Genomic DNA, 18628 nt, shown 5'->3' with positions numbered 1-18628 from the left:
ATGTGATATTCACACCACAGAGTGTATTCTCTCATTACCCTTCACATGAGTCCATGTAATGTAGCAATTTTTTTTATTTTTTTGTTTTTAAAAGTACATAGCACATACACATTGCCAACATGAGTTACTGGAATGTGTATGTAATTCCTGGGTGGCCTGAAGGATTGGTAGTACCAATGTGACAATAGAAACAAGAGACCGAGCCTGGCCTCTGGCATCTCATTACTTGGTTTGGCAGGCTTAGCTGTATTGGCCAGGTAACTTAGGTGGACTTCAGGGTGAGAGAAGTGGATGACAGTCATTGACTGCATGTGGGCTATTTGCTAGATGATTCAAAGTATTTATACACAACTCATATACAATTCTTCATACAAAGGTTCTCTAAGTACAAAGGCACATGCTAAACTGCCATTTAGTGCTGCTTTGTCACTTCTCATTCCCCCTCTCTCCATAAAATCTAGTTATGGACAGTGCATACAGTGCTAGCACCCAGTTGGTGCTGTACAAATAAACTAATAATTCACAGATCTGTGGCACTGACTTTAAGACTGCATAGCCATTTAGCGAAAAGAGAACTCATGGAGTGAATGGAAATTAGGTGAACACTAGAAAGGAAATTACACTTAACCTTTTGGCATTCAAATATGATTCTCCCGGTTTCTGATCCTAGTCAGTTCCATGTTATTGTAAACAGGGACCCATTTGATGATGATTGTTTCTAGTGGAGTTCTGCAGAGATTTGTGCTTGGCCCTATGGTATTTAACATTTTTATCAATAACCTGAGAAAAAACATAAAGCCATCACTGATCAAATTTGCAGATGACCACTGTGGAAATACCATGCCAAGTTCTGGTGCCCTGCGATGGGGTGTACAAACCCCACACTGGAGAGCAAGGAGTTAACAAACAGCTCAGGGCCCAGGAGGTTCTGCCCAGCCACATCTGCAAAGCCAGTACAAGCTGGAGGCAGGGCTTTACAAAGGGGAGCAGAGCAGCTCAGAAGGAGACAGCTGACAGGAACAGAGGGGTGCTCTGAAGGGAAAATATTACCCAGGAACTCATTGCTAACAAAGGAGAGGCAGGCAACTGAGACTGCAGGCCAAAGACTTGATTAGAGTGAGTTACATCGGGAAGCAAAAGGGGACTGGGGTAGGGAGTGGTCCATGGGAGGGCAGTGGCTTAGCACCCCAAGGTGTCAAGTGTAGCTGCCCACCGTTGGGCCCTGGACTGGAACCTGGTGGAGACAGCAGGCCCGAGAGAGCATTACCACACCAGGAGTCTTCACCTAGGTGACAGACCTGCTGGAAAAGACCTTGACTGTTCCAGAGCCTAGCCCCAACAAAGTCTCTATGCTAAAGGAGAGGATTGGTAAGTAAGCCTTGGGGCAGAGGCACTGAAGGACTAGACTGTGCTTTAAACAGGGAGGTGCTCTGCCAAAACCCAGCATAACCATTAGGGGGCACTGTTGATGATTGTTGTGCCTTCTATATGCCCACAATTCAAAAAGACTTGATAAATTATAGCGGGTTCAGAAAAGCGCATGAGAATGATTAAAGGGTAGAAAATGTGCCTTCTAGTGACAGATTGAGCTCTTTCAGTCTATTTAGCTTAACAAAGAGGTGGTTAAGGGGTGACTTGATTAGTCTGTATGTACCTATGTGGGGAACAAATATTTGATAATGGGCTGTTCAATCTAACAGAGAAAGGTCTAACACACTTCAACTTCCAGCCATTTAAACAAATTCAATCTAAACAAATTCAAATAGAAATAAGGTGCACATTTTAAACAATGAGGGTAATTAACCACTGAAACAATTTACCAAGGGTCAAAGTGGATTCTCATCACTAGAAACCTTTAAATCAAGATTGGGTGTTTTTCTAAAAGATCTGCTCTAGGAATTATTTTGGGGGAGTTCTGGGGCCTGTGTTATACAGGAGGCCAGACTAGATGATCACAATGGTCCCTTCTGACCTTGGAATCTATTAATCTGATGGCACTCTTAGGTGAGTGGCAAGGCAGAAGTCTACCAGATTGCCTTGTAGAATAGTGGGTGAACAGCGTATAGAAACAGTGCAGTCTTTCTAAGCATGGATTTGCATCTGTGCAAAATTTTTCATTTGACAGCATGTTCCCACTATGACAAATGTCTGATCACCACTCATTTAACAATATTTTTATTGCTTCTGCATAAAGACTTATAAAGCACAATGCAAAGGAAAGAGTCCCTGTCCCAAATAGCTAATGGTGTGAGGACCAAATTGCAGCATTTAGCCACTGGCCCACAGACGGGGAAATGCAGAGCTATTCTACCCTCGAGGGAGCTCAAGGAAGCACAGTCTCTCCTCAAGACACCTGGTATGCAAGGGTACTGTACTTTCTGTAGTATCCTAAATGATGGTGCAGGTTATTCCCCTAGTGCACATGGCTGGTTTCACAGGCTGATACCTTCATCTGCTCCTTTCTGCCCCCTCTGAGGCAGTGTACAGGAATGGAGGTTGTTTGTAACTCTGAACAAAACATTGTGGTCGTTCTTTCAAAAGTTTACAACTGAACATTGACTTAACGCAGCTTTGAAACTTTACTCTGCAGCAGAAAAATGCTGCTTTTAACTGTCTTCATTTAAATTAACCAAGCACAGAAACAGTTTCCTTACACTGTCAAATTTTTTTAAACTTTCCCTTTATTTTTTTAGTAGTTTCATTTAATACTGTACTGTGCGGTATAGTTGTTTTGGGGAGGGGGGTTGGCTCTGCTGCTGCACTGCCTGATTGTGTACTTCTGGTTCCAAATGAGGTGCGTGGTTGTGGTAACTCTGGTGCTCATAACTCAGAGGTTCTACAGTATACCCCAGGTATGTTCCCTGTGATCTAATGTAGGGATTACCTAGGAATTACCACATAGGTTAACTTCTGTACCACCCATGGTCCAGCTAGTTCAATATCTTGTCTGTCGGTGGCCAGTACAAGATGCTTCAGAGGAATGTGCAGAAACCCTCAGTGGACTTGTTCATAAGGAAACATCTTCCTAATCACCATCAGTTGATAGCTGGTTTATTCCTCAGGATGTTGAACTTAATTATATTGTTGTCATAGCTTTTAGGAGCTCGCTATAGCTGCTGCTTGCACCAACTCCTGTGTGTTTTAGGACTAAATTGAGACTAGCCGCTTCTCTGGAGAATGCAATTGGGAGAGGCCTTTGCATGTGGTGGGACATGCTCCTCAGATATGTTTCCTCCATGCTTCGCTCTTGTGCAGCTATGGAAGAACCAGTCCCAATGTGGCCCTATGAAGAGAAACAGCAGGTGACAATAAACACAGAGAGAAGCTGGGTAGGTGGGATGAGGCAAGGCTGAAGACAATAAGATCATATGGCAGTTCAGAAGAGTAGTGCATTCCTCTTTGGGCTTGCAGGGCTTTTTGTTATATAACAAAGTATACGTAACGCTCATAGTGCTGTAGGGCTGACAGCAATTAGTCTTTCCTAATGAAGTCTCTCTTTCACTATTTTGCTAGAAGTGATTTCCAGCAAAGATGCACATAGGCTAGCTAGGCTAGAGGATGTGCAAGGAGCACACTTTCTCAGAAAGAAGTAGGTTGAGTTTTCCCTGAGATAGGAGTATGTTAGTGTAACCATGGTTAATCATTTCATATACTCTGTCTGCACATACATGTGAGTACAAAGAAATCTAATATTAAACAGCAGGACTGTTTCCTAGCACCTTCCCATTCTGCAGCTTCCCAGAACACTTCTCTAATATAGTACTGTATAAACAGGATTTGGGCCAAATCATCCACTCCTTACTAAGGCAAAACCATTATCACTGTAACACAAATATCAAACTTCCAGATAAAACCTCAGGAGAAATTCAATAGATGGGGGCTAGATAGTTCCCTGGGGGTCTGATGCAACTTCCATTGAAATTATTATGAATCTTTCAGTCAGCTTCATTTGGACTGGGAGTGAGAATTAGCCCTGCACAGTTGTGCAGTGAGCCTTCCTCTTATCCCTAGTGGACCTGTGCAGACGCCAGGCCCAGCCACTGTTGTTGCACATAAAGACCAGGAAACTAGGTACTCCACTGCTTCTAGGGTGTCTTAAGAGCAGTGTAAGTGTGCTACTATCATCTTGTCCCCATCCCCTTCCACTTCCACACTAGCTAGGCCAACAGAGGAGGTGTATATGAGGAGAGGGGGTTATTTTACAGTCTTTTAGAGGTGGACCAGCAGCCACTGTTGTGTACTCTTTCCCAACGGTATTCTGTTTGTCTTGGACACAATCCCTCCTCCCCCTGAATGTGCATGGTAGCTTCAACTAGCACTCTAGGCCTCTGTCCTCCGTGGGAGATTTTCTTGAGGAAAAGTACAATAGGACTTGTTCCTTTTATAGTGTGGCACATATGACCTCAGTTGAAAGAGTAAAGTGGGTAGGGATTAGACCTTGCCAAGCTTGTGTTCTCTTTCTGTAGATGTGATCTTTTCTGCTGTCTCTTGTTAAATATTTGTAGCAAAATCTAAAGTTCCCACCTATTTTGGGAAATAAAAGTGCTACCATGCCAGCACTCTGGTCCATGTCACAGCTGCTCGGTCTCTCAAAGCTCAAAAATCAAATTTCAGTTAGTTTTTATCTTGGATATATTTTTAATTTCAATTAAACTAGCTCTTAACAACATTTCACAGACTGAGAAAATATGTGCGATTAAATATGATGATTTGGAGTCATTTAATAATTTACTTCTATTTAGTCAGCAGTTGAATGTTTTCTTAGCTAATTTTATTAGGAAGCCGCAGGTCTTTATGTATGTAACAATAATGGGCTAATTCTTCCAAATTTTACTCGTATAAGGAGTCCCCATTGAATTTGGTGGGACTGATCACATGGCTAAGGTTTATAAGATTTCCATTTTTGCTAGAGACAAATTACTGATGCCACTTTACTGAGCTACAGGATCAGGCCCTTTGTAATGTTTGAGTTGTGATTTTCATATAACTTGAGACCGTTGGCTGTGTTTGGCTTTGGGTTTTGTTATAATATTCAGCAAAACATCTAAACTAAAAAAAGTCATAAATACACCAGAACTATAAGCTTAGTAGAGGATAGAATGACCTAGAGGATTGATAATGGTAGGATATTGAACCTTTCATCTCTTGGGCATGGAGATGAACCTGGCCCACGCTAGTGCTGGCTGAATGCCTTACCAAGGACAATCAAAGACTGTGACAATTCTGGCAAGTTTCTCCTTTAAAAACAAATTAAGGAATTTCTGCAATTGTTTTACTTAAAAACCTGGGATGTCAGTGAAGGGAGTTTGTTCATATCCTCAAAAGATTCTCTAACCAGCGGATGTGCTGGATCTCAAGTTCACAAATCTTAGCTGTCTAAATACAGTTATGCTGATGATGATGTCTGATGAAGAAATATAAAATAAAGTTTTAATTAGTGTGTCCAGATAAAGCTCTATCCTGCTCCCACTGAAATCGAGGGCAAAATTCTGATTGATATCAAAGAGGAGCAGGAACAGACCTATAATAACAATACACTATAGATCACAGAATCATAGAACTGGAAGGGACCTCGAGAGGTCATCTAGTCCAGTCCCCTGAACTCAAGGCAGAACTAAGTATTATCTAGACCATCTCTGATAGGTGTTTGTCCAACCTGCTCTTAAAAATCCCCAATGATGGAGATTTCACAACCTCCCTAGGCAATTTATTCAAGTGCTTAACCACTCTGACAGTTAGGAAGTTTTTCCTAATGTCCAACCTAAACCGCCCTTGCTGCAATTTAAGCCCATTGCTTCTTGTCCTATTCTCAGAGGTTAAAAACAACAATTTTTCTCCCTCCTCCTTGTAACAACCTTTTATGTACTTGAAAACAGTTATCATGTCCTCTCTGTCTTCTCTTTTCCAGACTAAAAAAGCCCGATTTTTTCAGTCTTCCCTCATAGGTCATGTTTTCTAGACCTTTAATCATTTTTGTTGCTCTTCTCTGGACTTTCTCCAATTTGTTCACATCTTTCCTGAACTGGACACAATAGTCCAGTTGAGGCCTAATCAGCACGGTGTAGAGCGGAAGAATTACTTCTCGTGTCTTGTTTACAATACTCCTGCTAATACATCCCAGAATGACGTTTGCTTTTTTTGCAACAGTGTTACACTGTTGACTCATATTTAGCTTGTGATCCACTACTCCTTCCTAGGCAGTACTCCTTCCTAGGCAGTCATTTCCCATTTTGTATGTGTGCAACTGACTGTTCCTTCCTAAGTGGAGTACTTTGCATTTGTCCTTATTGAATTTCATCCTATTTACTTCACACTATTTCTCCGGTTTGTCCAGATCATTTTTAATTTTAATCCTATCCTCTAAAGCACTTGCAATCCCTCCCAGCTTGGTATCATCCACAAACTTTTTAAGTGTACTCTCTATACCATTATGTAAATCATTGATGAAGATATTGAACAGAACCAGAACCGATCCCTGCAGGACCCCACTCGTTATGCCATTCCAGCATGACTGTGAACCACTCATAACTACTTTCTGGGAACGATTTTCCAACCAGTTATGCACCCACCTTATAGTAGCTCCATCTAGGTCAGGCTCCCTGCGCCCTCACCCCCCGCCCTCCCAGAGTTATTTCCTGCAGGCCGCCAAGCTCCCCTCCCCCCCCGCTTCCGCTCCCCCTCCCCCCAGTGCACCGCATCCCCGCTCCTCTGCCTACCTCCAGGCACTTTCCAGGAGGGAGGGGGCAGGAGCAGGGAGCCACGTGCTCAGGGGAGGAGGCGGGGCAAAGGCGGGGATTTGGGGAAGGGGTTGGAATAGGGGCAGGGAGGGGGCGGAGTTGGGTGGGGACTTTGTGGAAGGGGTTGGAATGGGGGCTGGGAAGGGGTGGGAAGAAGCGGGGCAGGGATGGGGCCTCATGGAAGGGGTGGAGTGGGGGCGGGGCTGGGGCAGAGGGGGTGGAGGGTATCAATTATTCGGCCTTGGGCAATGGAGCAGTGCAGGGAGCATGCAATATAAAACAATACTTCCTCCCCCTTGAGAAGGAAGCTGGAACACAAGATGCAGCTGAAGCGGTGGCAGGGGGGGACGCCCCAGAGGGATTGGATACTTTAAAGTATCATAGCTAAACAACTTTGTTTTGTGTGTGTGTGCGTGCATGTGCACGTGCACGTGTGAAAAAGTTTCCAGACAGCTAATGCATTGGCTGAAAAAGAAAATGCAGTTTTGGGTTGAACAAAAGTATTAATGAATTAGACGCTAATTTGCCAAATACTATTGCCCGAGCAGTTTTTGACCTAGATTCACAAGAGGACTTAGGTATCATGCTACCACCAATGATTTTGTGATCACCCCAGCTCTAACACTCATTTGGGATGTAGGGGGCTAGCGTTCAAGTCCCCACTCTGCCTGATTTGAACTTGGGTCTCCCCGGTGCTAAGTGAGTGCCCTAATCACTGTGCTGTAGTGTATTGTGGGCTGCATGGGTCAGTCTCTTCTGTTGAAGTTGTTCCACTTTTCACTGAAATACTTGGAAAAATCATTGGAGCAGTGACTGGAACCTGGGGGTCAGCAAGAGAGATGAAGAGAGCCTTGTCCTAGAACATCCAATAGCCTGGAGGTTAGGCCACTCATGGGAGACCCATGTTCAAGTCTCTGCTCTAGTGTAGGGCTTAAAATGTGGGTCTCCCATGTCACAGGCAAGTACCCTAGGCTATGGGGTAAAAGGGCTTCTTGCCCCCATCTCCTTGCTTTTGTGAATATAGCCCAAAATCTCACTTGCTTTTATTAATGAATAAATAAAAGCCTAAAATGTTCTGTTTGGGGTCCAACATGTTTTGTTCAACCCAAAACAAATGTTTTCCAGCTTCTTGATTCACTGAAAAACTTCAGTTTCATGTTCACCAAAACCCAGTAGATAGTTTTATATCTTTGGAACTGCCAGCGATCTGACAAATCAGTTATTTGACCAGCACTTGTCATGACTGCCCTGATGCTTCGCTCCAGGGAGCAGTGCAGGGAGCGTGCAGTATAAAACAATACTTACTCCCCCTTGAGAAGGAGGCTGGAACACTAGATGCAGCTGTAGGCAGGTCTCCGCAGGGCTGGGACACAGAAAACAAAATACTGAGGCTTGGTCTCCACCTAGGGTTGCCAGTTTTGGTTGGACATATTCCTGGAGGTTTCATCACATGATATAATCTTTAATTAAAGATTAATCTTTAAGATGGCAACCCTATCTATGCTATTCTGATGTAAAATCTTTATACTACAAGCTTTGTAACCAATATTCCTGGTGTCTCTTCCTCTTTCTGTCTCTACTTTGTACAGACACTCTGTCTGGCAGGCTCTGTGCAGCTGTCCCCGTTGAGGTTTGGCAAAACACTTTGGGAGTTAGTATTTTGTTTTTCGCCACTCACAGCAGCATCTTGCCCACCTCCCATCACCCCAAGAAACTAAGTGAGAGGCTCTACAGTTTGTTGTAGTGCACCAAGAGACTCAACTTAGCCAAAACAAATGGTTCCTCCAGTTTCTGTAAGTAATATGCTGCCTGTGTTCTGAATATAACACAAAAACATACTGATAAGGACCGAACAGACCGATGCTAATACAACAGCTCTTCCACAGTCACTTTTTGCGGCTCCTGCCTTTCTAGTTGTACTTGTTTTTAACACTTTCTGTAAGTGTCAGGGGTTGGAGCCTGTTTTATATTAGAGCTGTCAATTAATTGCAGTTAATGCACCCGATTAATGCAAAACAAATTAACTAGATTAAAAAATAGTTGTGATTAATCAGTTTTAATCACACTGTTAAACAATAACAGAATACCAGTTTAAATTGATTTATAGATATTTTTAGATGTTCTTCTACATTTTCAAATATACTGACTTCAATTACAACACAAAACAAAGTGTACAGTGCTTGTTTTATTTTTATGACAAATAAAATATTTGCACTGTAAAAAAATAAACGAAAGAAATAGTATTTTTCAATTCACCTCATACAAGATCACTCAGTGCTCCTTCTTGTTCAGCCAATCATGAAGACAAACAAGTTCGTTTACATTTATGGGAGATAATGCTGCCCACTTCTTATTTACAATAAGTAGAAGTGAGAACCTGAAAGTGAGAACAGGCATTCGTATGGCACTGTTGTAGCCTGTGTTGCAAGGTATTTACATGCCAGATATGCTAAACATTCGAATGCCCCTTCATGCTTCAACTTGTAGGCTCTAAAGGTTTACACTGTTTGTTTTTGAGTGCAGTTACGTAAAAATATTTATAATAATTCTACATTTGTAAGTTGCACTTTCATGATAAAGAGATTGCACTACAGTACTTGTATGAGGTGAATTGAAAAATGCTATTTCTTTTGTTTATCTTTTTTACAGTGCAAATATTTGCTTCAAAAGAACACTGGGAGGATTGTGGGTTACATTGCAGCTTGGGCACCTGTGGAATACTGGAGATGTGGGCAACAGGAATGAGAATTGCACGATTAGAGCACTGATTTTTTTTTTCTCTTTCTCCCTCTTACCTTGGTTGCTGATGGCTTCAACAGCCCAAGATGGGAATACAGGTCAGGCTGTAATGGGCAGGTCTGTTTACAAATGTTTGTACTTGCCTTCAGTTCTTTTTACTGAGGGCCACTACACTAGTCCTCAGTAATCTAAGGATTCATATGGTGTCTGAGGGTGAAAGACAAAATTGTCATGTGCAGGGTAGGCATGGATTAATAACCTAACAAGTATTTATTCCTTATCATGAAATGTTTTGACATTAGAAAAATTATTTAATTTAAATTAAGATGGTTAAAAGTAGCCTTTTTCTTCAGCATAGTAAAGTTTCAAAGCTTTCATAGTAAAGTTTCAAAGTATTAAGTCAATGTTCAGTTGTGATTGTTCTTTCAAAAGTTTACAATGTAACTCTGAAATGTTCATAACTCTGAATATACAAACAACCTCCATTCCAGAGGTGTTCGTAACTTTGAGGTTCTGTTGTATGTACTATCACCACTAGGTGGCATGAACCTGATACAGTATGGAATGTTTCATGTGTCAATGTTTCAACACTTAATGCACCACTGAACAGCTGATATCCAGTAAGTCAAAAAAGATCACTCACAAAGTCATCAAGCTAGACTCATTTAGGGATCCCACTCTATTTTGGAAAAAAAAAATCCCTACTAGACAAATAGAAAAAGAGTAATTTGTTCTGAACTAAAGTACGACTTCCTCCCTCCAAAAAAAAAACCAAAAAACCACTGCTACAATCAAGCTTCAATTCTATTCCTCTGTAGCTAAATCATTAAAACAAGTAAATTTTTCTGTCTCCTGTTCCAATGATGTGGACATCTGGGGCTGCGCCATAAAAATTAGGATTGTTGGCCCCTCTGGCTCTCTTCTGTCCCCTCTGGTCATGTCAGTACGCCTCATTTGGTAAAACTTTGCCTTTAGGCCACAAGGGTTGTAAATTTAAGTCTCTCACCAGAACTTGGAATCCAAGCCTGTACTGATACTACACTGCAGTTCTGGGAAGTGCTAATCTCACAGAGGTAGTGCCCTTTGAATGTGATATTAAACTGGAAGGTAACTGTCCAGATAGATGTTCAAGATCCGAAGGCACTTTTCAAAAAGAGCAAGGATAGTTTTACACCCTGGTTAATATTTCCTTTCCTCAGGGAAGAGTCTGAAGCTTTGTGCAATTTATGGCTAACTGTGTAAGGCAGTCTCTGCATGAACAGTATCTAACTTGTCACTTTAGAAATTAGTTTGCGATTATGGGGTTGGACACTTCATAGCTTCTGTTGGCCAAGCTTATTGCACTCTTTTTAAGACACATTAAAGGGGACCTACCTGGCTATTGTAGAGCATTTTTTTAAGTTACAGAAATATATTCTAGTTCATTAATACAATTTCAATTTAAGGTTTTGTAACAAATTATTATTATTTATACGGCTGTGTGGGTGTGGAAGGCACTTTAAAGATACAGAAAATGACAGGTCCATGTTCTAAGAAACCTACAAGTTAAATGAGATTTAACAGGACAAGCGAACAATAAAGAAATGGCTAGGTTGAAAGGACTGCAACAGTGAACTGCCAGACTTAATGATATGGCCATATCTTGTTTCCTCTTCAGATTTTTTTAATGCATCAAATTGTGTGGAATAAGGTTTCTGGACAGCATGCACAATGAAGGCCAGGGTGGAGATTAGCAACACAAAGCTGACTGTAAAAAGTGAGTCGTGTGGAGGGATTTTAAAGAGGAGTCTGAGGTTGCAGGATACATAAGATCAGAAAGGAACTTTTGTAATACTTGGAACACAACTACCAGAATTGATGCATGCTTTATTGCCTTTGTAAATTACTCTTATGCAAGATCCTGAGTCATTTGTGTCAAATGTGAATTTGGTTTGGTTTCCTGGAACTGATGCTATGTTCTAGATGTTGTAGTGATGAGGGCTATGTAAGTTAGATTTGGTCAGAAAATGGAAGGGTGGGACGGAGGTTTCTCAATGAAACCTGAGTTTTTGCCAAAGAACCAAAAACCTTCCTGTTTTTTGGCCCAGAAGTGACATTTTTGGGTGGGTATTGGTTCTTGGTTTTGATTAATTGATTTTTATATTTATTTATTTATTTATTTATTTTTGGTCACAGAAAGCTGATAATGTCCATGAGAATTTTCATTTAATCAAAACCCCAGTTTTCCATCAAAAAAAGATTTAATGGAAACTTTTGAAAACCCCTGATATAAGTACTTGGATAGACAGAAAGTAAACCATCTTATTCAACTGCAGTTTTGATTTCGATGCCTGTTAATTAGTACTGATTTATTGTGCGTATCGCTTCTGAGCACATGGTATGCCCACAAAAGCTATACCCGTACCTTGATGATTGTAGAAAATGCTGCTTAGTGAATTTTGCAACAGCTAGACATTGTGAAAGGACTTCACCACTAAATCACCAGGTTCTCCTAATCTGTGGTTAGATATGCTGGGTTTGTAATATGTGCCACTGCAGCTAAACCTAGAATCAAGATCCCGTTCACCCACAGGAAGCAGCATTTCCAGATGAGCTAAGAGAATTGTGCCTTGCAGAAGTTAATAATAGTAGGGGGTGGATCTTGTGCCACACCTTCATGAAACAACATATTTTAAGCTAATGTTGAAAAATCATTCCAGCCATTTTTTAATTGGTAACTACAAATACTTATGTTGGAAATCTGGTTTACAGTTAATCAGCCAGCCAATCGGGAAAGAGAAACATACCATGTGACATGACCTTTGTGCCAAATCAAATCAGCTTGAATTTAAAATATCCAATAGGCCGTACCTTTTTAATGGAGGTTGGAGTTCATGTTCCTGCATACGCCTCTCCTAGAGCCCCAGGAGAAACTCTGGCTGAGGGATTCCAAGTACTGCAGCTAGGGCCTTAAAACCACAATCCTCGCCCTTTTCGAAAAATCAGCTTATGCCTGTGCCAGTTCCACTCCCTTTTATACACCCCTCACCCCCACCAAAACCTCAGCTGTTCAAAAAATCAGCAGCACAGTGAGTGTATCCCGTATTTCTTTGTGCAGGCTTCCTGATCTATTAGACAAAATGGCTGATCTATTATTGATGGGGTTTTTGTTTTGACACATGTTTATGATTAACTTTAATCAAATCTTTGTGTAAAAACTGCCCTGGTTAGTGGATACTATTGTATTTCAGGTTTTGTTTCTTCTAAAAATACATGCAGATAGGCAATTGGAAAGCTGTTGCTTTAGTAGCAGGCGTTGTTTTTATTGGTATTATTTTCCTTAATGAAAATATTTTCTAATGTCAAAACATTTCATGATAAGGATCTCCGAGGTGCTACATGACACAGCTGTACTTATTGTTTCCATTAGCTGCTAAGATGCTGGAGCAGTATTCAAATGCTCATTTGTTTTGTACTGAGAAGCATCTCCAAACACTGGGTGGGGTTAATGTGAACCAGGCATTTTTAAATAGACCAGCCAGCCCACCCAGGAACATAAGGGAATGTTACAAGGTCAAGTCCAATTAAAGCTCTCCTCCCTACCCAAGTATCTTTAATTTCTTAAGACAACTTGTGTGTATCATATCATTTATGTAAGTCTGTTTTGTGCTGACCTCCAATTAATTCCCTTCCCACATATTATTCTCTCCCTCACCCACCACAGTTACTAATACATATGTAAAGATCAGACCGGCCCTAGCTTACGACAGCTACTTTTCATCTGCTGCTGTTCTGCAGAGCAATGTTGTTCTAATGATTTAAAACCTTGAAACAACAATGACAGAAAGAAAGAACTTCCCGAATTAGTTACTTAGCAGACCAACATGCTGCTACCTTATTAGATAAGTTTAGGGGCCTGGAAAAACATTACTTTGAAGACTTTCTTTAATGGTGGAAATAGAACAAAATTCAAGTCTTAAAAATTAAATATGGACCTGAATCAAAACTCCTGATCCAAACTGGAACCAGAATCAAATTCTACAGGCTAAATTGTTCTCTCAGTTACATGGGTGTGTGACTCTGGAGCAGCTCCATTGACCTCAGCAGAGTTTGTCCAGATTTGCTATGATGTTGCCATCAGGTCAGAATCTGAATCAAAGTTTGGGTGTTTTGGATTTGGCCCATTGTTGAGAGACGCGCACATTGTGAACTCAGACCCAACCCACGATTGACATTCAGAGCTGGAATTTAGGGGTTGGTTCAGGCCCTTCTTTATTCATAATTGTTGTTCCATAATTTTAAAAAGTTACAGCTACAAGGTACAATCTGGACACAGCTGGCAAAGGCCATTGTGTCAAACTAATTGGAAGGAAAATGTATTTGTTCTTCTAACCTTAACAAATGAGATTATATTCTTTGTCCTCTTTCAAAAGGCTTTTTAAAAACTGTGCCTCTCACTTACACCAGTGTGAATACAGAGTAATTCTGTGGAACATGATAGTGTAGATTTTCTCCCCTGCTCTGTGTCATTCTAGTGGCACAAAGGAGGAGTAACTGGCCTCTTCTCCCCTGATTGTAATTTCCATGGTGTGTGGAATTACCTAGTGGAAGAAGAGCCCAGGGAGCTGACTTCTTCTCATACACACATAACCCAGTATAGAGGGTGAGAAGGGACTGGGAAGGATGTGACCAAAGTGCATTGTGCTCCAGTCCTCAGCTGGTGGATGATCCTTTGGGACAGATACCAGCTGATGGAATGTAGAGCAGCCTTCAGTCTGCAATTGGCTTTTTGATGCGCCCCCGCCCCCACACACACAACTCACCATGCCGGAAAATCTGGCCCAATGGAACCTGTGTGAATGCAGGCTCGTCACATGCACGTGTGAATGCAGGCTGGCACACAAAATCAAGTCCTCTTTAGTTTTGTTATAGCATGTTTTTATTTTTATTATAGCATATGACTAAATTGGAATTTACCTTTCATAGGATTGTAGTTAGAACTAAGGTAAAACTCTCCTTCTTAGAATGCTGCCCCAAGTAATCTATACACAAATGACTTTTTACATCTTTTTAATGTATTTCTACCTGCTATTAAGAGCAGAATTGGCCTTTAAAGTTTGTAGTACAATAAAGATCCAGAATACAGCAACTCCCTGTAGCAATACTGAAATGTTTTGGGTGATTACTGTAGTGTTTTGGTTTTGGTTTTTTAGGGGGTTGTTTAAATAAGGGATTTTTAAAATATTTTTAAAGGAAATATATTTCTTCCATTCATATTGCCATGCTCTCACCATAACACCAAGGTTTAATCTTTGTGGGCCACGGCTTGTCTGCATACGCACATATGTTTGTAGCACCAAGATCTTTCACTTGTGACCGTGCTGTGAAACAAAGAAAGTGCATATTTAACAAGAAGCAGAAACCAAACATGTACACACCTTTTGCCCATCTGTCCAGCTGAAAATTGAAATGTCTTTTTTTTTTTTTTTTTGGTAATTGTGGCTAATGTTGACGGAACCCTGACATACTAAATAAAATTGTTTTATCAGGTCTGTTAGTAATTCAACTGAGATTTAAACATTTTAAAGGGAGAAGCAGAAGTGTATAGGAGTTGGTATTCTATGTATATCTCTACATATTTAAAATTGGGATAATTGGTGAATTTTGATCCTTTCGTTCTAATTATTTGTTTCTGAAGTTTGAATGACATACACGATCTTCCAGTACATTTTAATCTTTCGGTGGTTGGGTAGTTTATCATGGGCAAAACACTTAAAACCAAACAACTAATTCCTTATTCAAGACCTTACTCACAGATATTTTACTATGAAAGTAGTCCCGAATGATTTCAATTGCACCATAACAATCTAGGCTCAAGTTTTAACTCTGTGCTTATTGGGACAACTTGCAATGTGGTAAATGGGAATCTGCCTGAATAAAGACTAAGGATTTCATAACTTGGATAATATTTTGTTACAGGATAACTGCAAGCTAAAAAGAATTCCTTGAACATGCAAATATTTTGAGAACTCTTTAAGTACGATGAATGCATTGGGAAATATTTTATTTCCATTCTCTGGTGAGCAGCTTCCCACTGTATTTCAGTTTGAAAGATCTGGAGTCAAACTAGGAGGCAAGGGAATATAGCAATCATGCCAAATAACAGATCAGTAGATTTATTACATACAGCTGCATCTGTGGTTTTATTTATATTTTCAGAATAAAAGGAATACACTCTAAATGGAAGGAATATACTGGACTGTCACCATTGTCTCCTCAAGGTTCACTGCAATGAGCATGTAATTACAATTTCTTCTATAAAATCTCCAAGGACAGGTCTGAACTGTGGCGCAAAATTGCTTATTGTAGCATGTTTTGAACAGAAGCGCTACATGGAAATTTAACTCCTATTAATTATATTTTATCACAGGCAGTGTGTCTACTTACTATGTGCAGGAGCTGCATGTGGTCTAGGGAGTCTGGAATTATGCCTGATTTGACTAATTTAGACCTTTGCAGCTGACTTTGTACTGATCACACTTTCAGGGCAACCATCACCACAGACTGTGAGCTACTTTAGGCAGCATATTTTGCTGTTACATGAAAGGAATGGTGGTTTAGCCTTCTATTCCTGTATATTGCAAATAAAACATCGGTGTCCTGCTTCTCCACTGCCTTGTACCTTGGGTTGTCACTTACACCTGTGGCCGTGGCTGCAAAACACTACCTCATCGGAATAATAGCGTTATCTACCCTCTCCACACTTGCTTTGCACAGGAAAGGGCATGATACTGCTCCCAGTGAAGGCAATAGCAAAACACCTCTGAACTAGAGTAGTGTGGGATCAAACCCTGAATGACTAGGCAAGGCAGTGGAGAAAGAGGCCCATAATACTTCTGTACTATCCAATTTCATACTATGAGCCCTGTCCTCGAGAGTAAACATTACATCAAAGCTCTTCACCCATGTGAAAACGTTTGAGTCTTACACTGAGCATGGGTAGGTTTGTACTTGTGGCAATTTGTGGGTAAGTTGTCCACTTCACTACCCCATCACCGTCCTACGTGGTTATTTTATTTGTATTACCCGGAGGCTCCGGCCTCAGCACTAAGCCCTGCATAAACATAACACATGTCCCATGCCCAGAAGAACTTACCGTCTCGGGTTCCCCATCAGAAATGTGTCATCTGCTGTGTGGATTATCCTCGGCTTTCCCCTTCTGCCGCAGAAAGGCAGTGTTGCCATAGTGATAGGCCCTGCCGCTGCCACCTAAGCAGCCTCCAGAACTGGCCCTATGCAAAAGCAAAATAAAACAAGATAATACTTCATCATAAAACTCCTTGTGAACTTGTTATAAGCTCTTTGAGGCTCTGTCCACACGATAGTTTGTAACCACCACTTGGAACCATTTTCAAACCGTTACAGCCTTGCACAATCGCAACATTCTGTACATGCACTCTCTACTGCTGTAAATAAGAACAGTACTGTATATAGCATCACTTTTGGATTATCAAGGTGGCTTTTTAAAAAACAAAAAAAACCTGTCCACAGTGCACGGGGGGGAAATGATGTAATCATGCTAGCAACTGTCATAGGAGTCATGGGGGAGCTAATGCAGCAAGTTTTGCCGGACTTGACAACCATTTTCCAACACGATTGTTCCTAGCAGGGTTTGTTGAAATATTGCTGAGACCTAAGGTGAATAACCGTTTGGGGTGCCTCTTGCAAGCTAGAATCACAAGCATATCAGATCACCTTGTCTCATAAATTATTTGTTCTTCATCTACTTATGTTCTCATAATGTTCTGTTCTGTCCAAGTTCCAGGCCCCTGCCTGGCTCAATTAATTGCTAGTTTGGCAAGGAGTTTGAGAAATGTTATACCCTAACTGTGATAAACAGTGTCCTATATAAAATATACAAGTGCTTTTTATTGAACAGCAGAACATAATGAAGAAATAGTGATGCCAGCAGAGAACGGAAACACTTTTCTGACAGACAGACCACTTTGGCCCCAGGCAGATGCAAAGGAATACTGTAATATCAGCACCAGCACAACTTTGTCATCATGACCTGGCACTTTTGCTTTCCACAAATATTCCAGCATGCATGCTTAAAACTTAGTCTCTTCAAATGTTTGAGGACGTAAAACTCCATCCCTCAAGTTTCTTGGGGAAACCAAACACAACAGAAGCATGAACATAGAGGAAATTCATGTTTAAATTAGAGTGAATTCTTGTGGAAAACATTTTTGCTGCATTCACCCAGCTGTAATTATCTGATGACTGCTCAATGAGTTTTGGGAAATAAATTGATGCCCAGAGGGAGAAAACACTGCAACTTCACAACACAGCACAGGATGTACTGTATTATATTCAGGTTTTTAGACCAGAGAATCTGAGCACCTGCATGATTTAGTAAGCAGAAACAAGTCCAAATAGTCTGCCCAGCTCATCATCTCTAAGATGTATAATGTGTACTCAAACTTTTATCCTGACTCCCAGAACTTCTGACACTCTTCCTTTACTACAGATAGGATACAAGGTACTTGAATAAGAAATTTAACCTTGGTGACATGTAGAGTTTATTAAAGACTGGCGGTAATACCATTAGAATCAGATGATGTATGACTGGACTGAATCAACCGATGAAGGACAAAGACAGTCTTCACATTTAATTGATTGGTTATCTTTTCTATTGCTGTGTGGAGTTTTACTAACTAGACATATAAAAGGTTTCTTAAAGTGCCTTTGGCAGAATGAAGCAAATATGAAGCGTATTGCAACATTAGGATCATGCAATGGGCCAAATCGCGTTTGCCATGTTTAGACAAGTAAACCCATTGAAAACAATGGGATTTGCATGAGTAAAAGGAACAGGATTTAACCTGACGTCTGAAAGATACTTTGGATGGGTTTCATACACCTGCTGCTACATTTGTTGTAGTTTAATATAAAAATGCTTCCTAAGGCCATTTAAAGTATGCCTAGTATATTATTTACAGGTGTTGAAAGGAGGATTGATGTCTGAGAGGAGCCTATAGCAGGGTGAGGCAGGTGAGGAGTATGCATACTGAAATCTCTAGCTGACTCTACCACATATTACATAAAAATTCCAGTTTTTACCGGGTATCCTCATTACATCCCCTTAGGCTCACAGAGAAAACATGTTTGTC

General features: G+C 40.8%; 2 long non-coding RNA genes across 4 annotated transcripts in view; one reads left to right on the top strand and one right to left on the bottom strand.

Annotated features, from left to right (window-relative positions):
* The first annotated feature begins 942 nt into the window (after positions 1 to 942).
* LOC119564535 overlaps positions 943 to 18628 on the top strand; it is a 22180-nt gene continuing 4494 nt past the window's right edge. The window contains exon 1 of one of the 2 annotated variants that reach the window (XR_006291421.1): positions 943 to 1116. This is a non-coding gene — a long non-coding RNA (uncharacterized LOC119564535). The remainder of the gene's footprint in view (positions 1117 to 18628) is intronic. The other variant, XR_005223515.2, reaches the window with a different exon arrangement.
* Positions 11593 to 18628, bottom strand: part of LOC119564533 — a 26854-nt gene continuing 19818 nt past the window's right edge. For both annotated transcript variants that reach the window (XR_005223514.1, XR_005223513.1), the window contains one exon: positions 11593 to 16747. This is a non-coding gene — a long non-coding RNA (uncharacterized LOC119564533). The remainder of the gene's footprint in view (positions 16748 to 18628) is intronic.

Source organism: Chelonia mydas, chromosome 1 (assembly GCF_015237465.2).
Source record: "Chelonia mydas isolate rCheMyd1 chromosome 1, rCheMyd1.pri.v2, whole genome shotgun sequence".
Taxonomy (NCBI): Eukaryota; Metazoa; Chordata; order Testudines; family Cheloniidae; genus Chelonia; species Chelonia mydas.
This window is presented reverse-complemented; position numbering and strand designations above follow the sequence as displayed.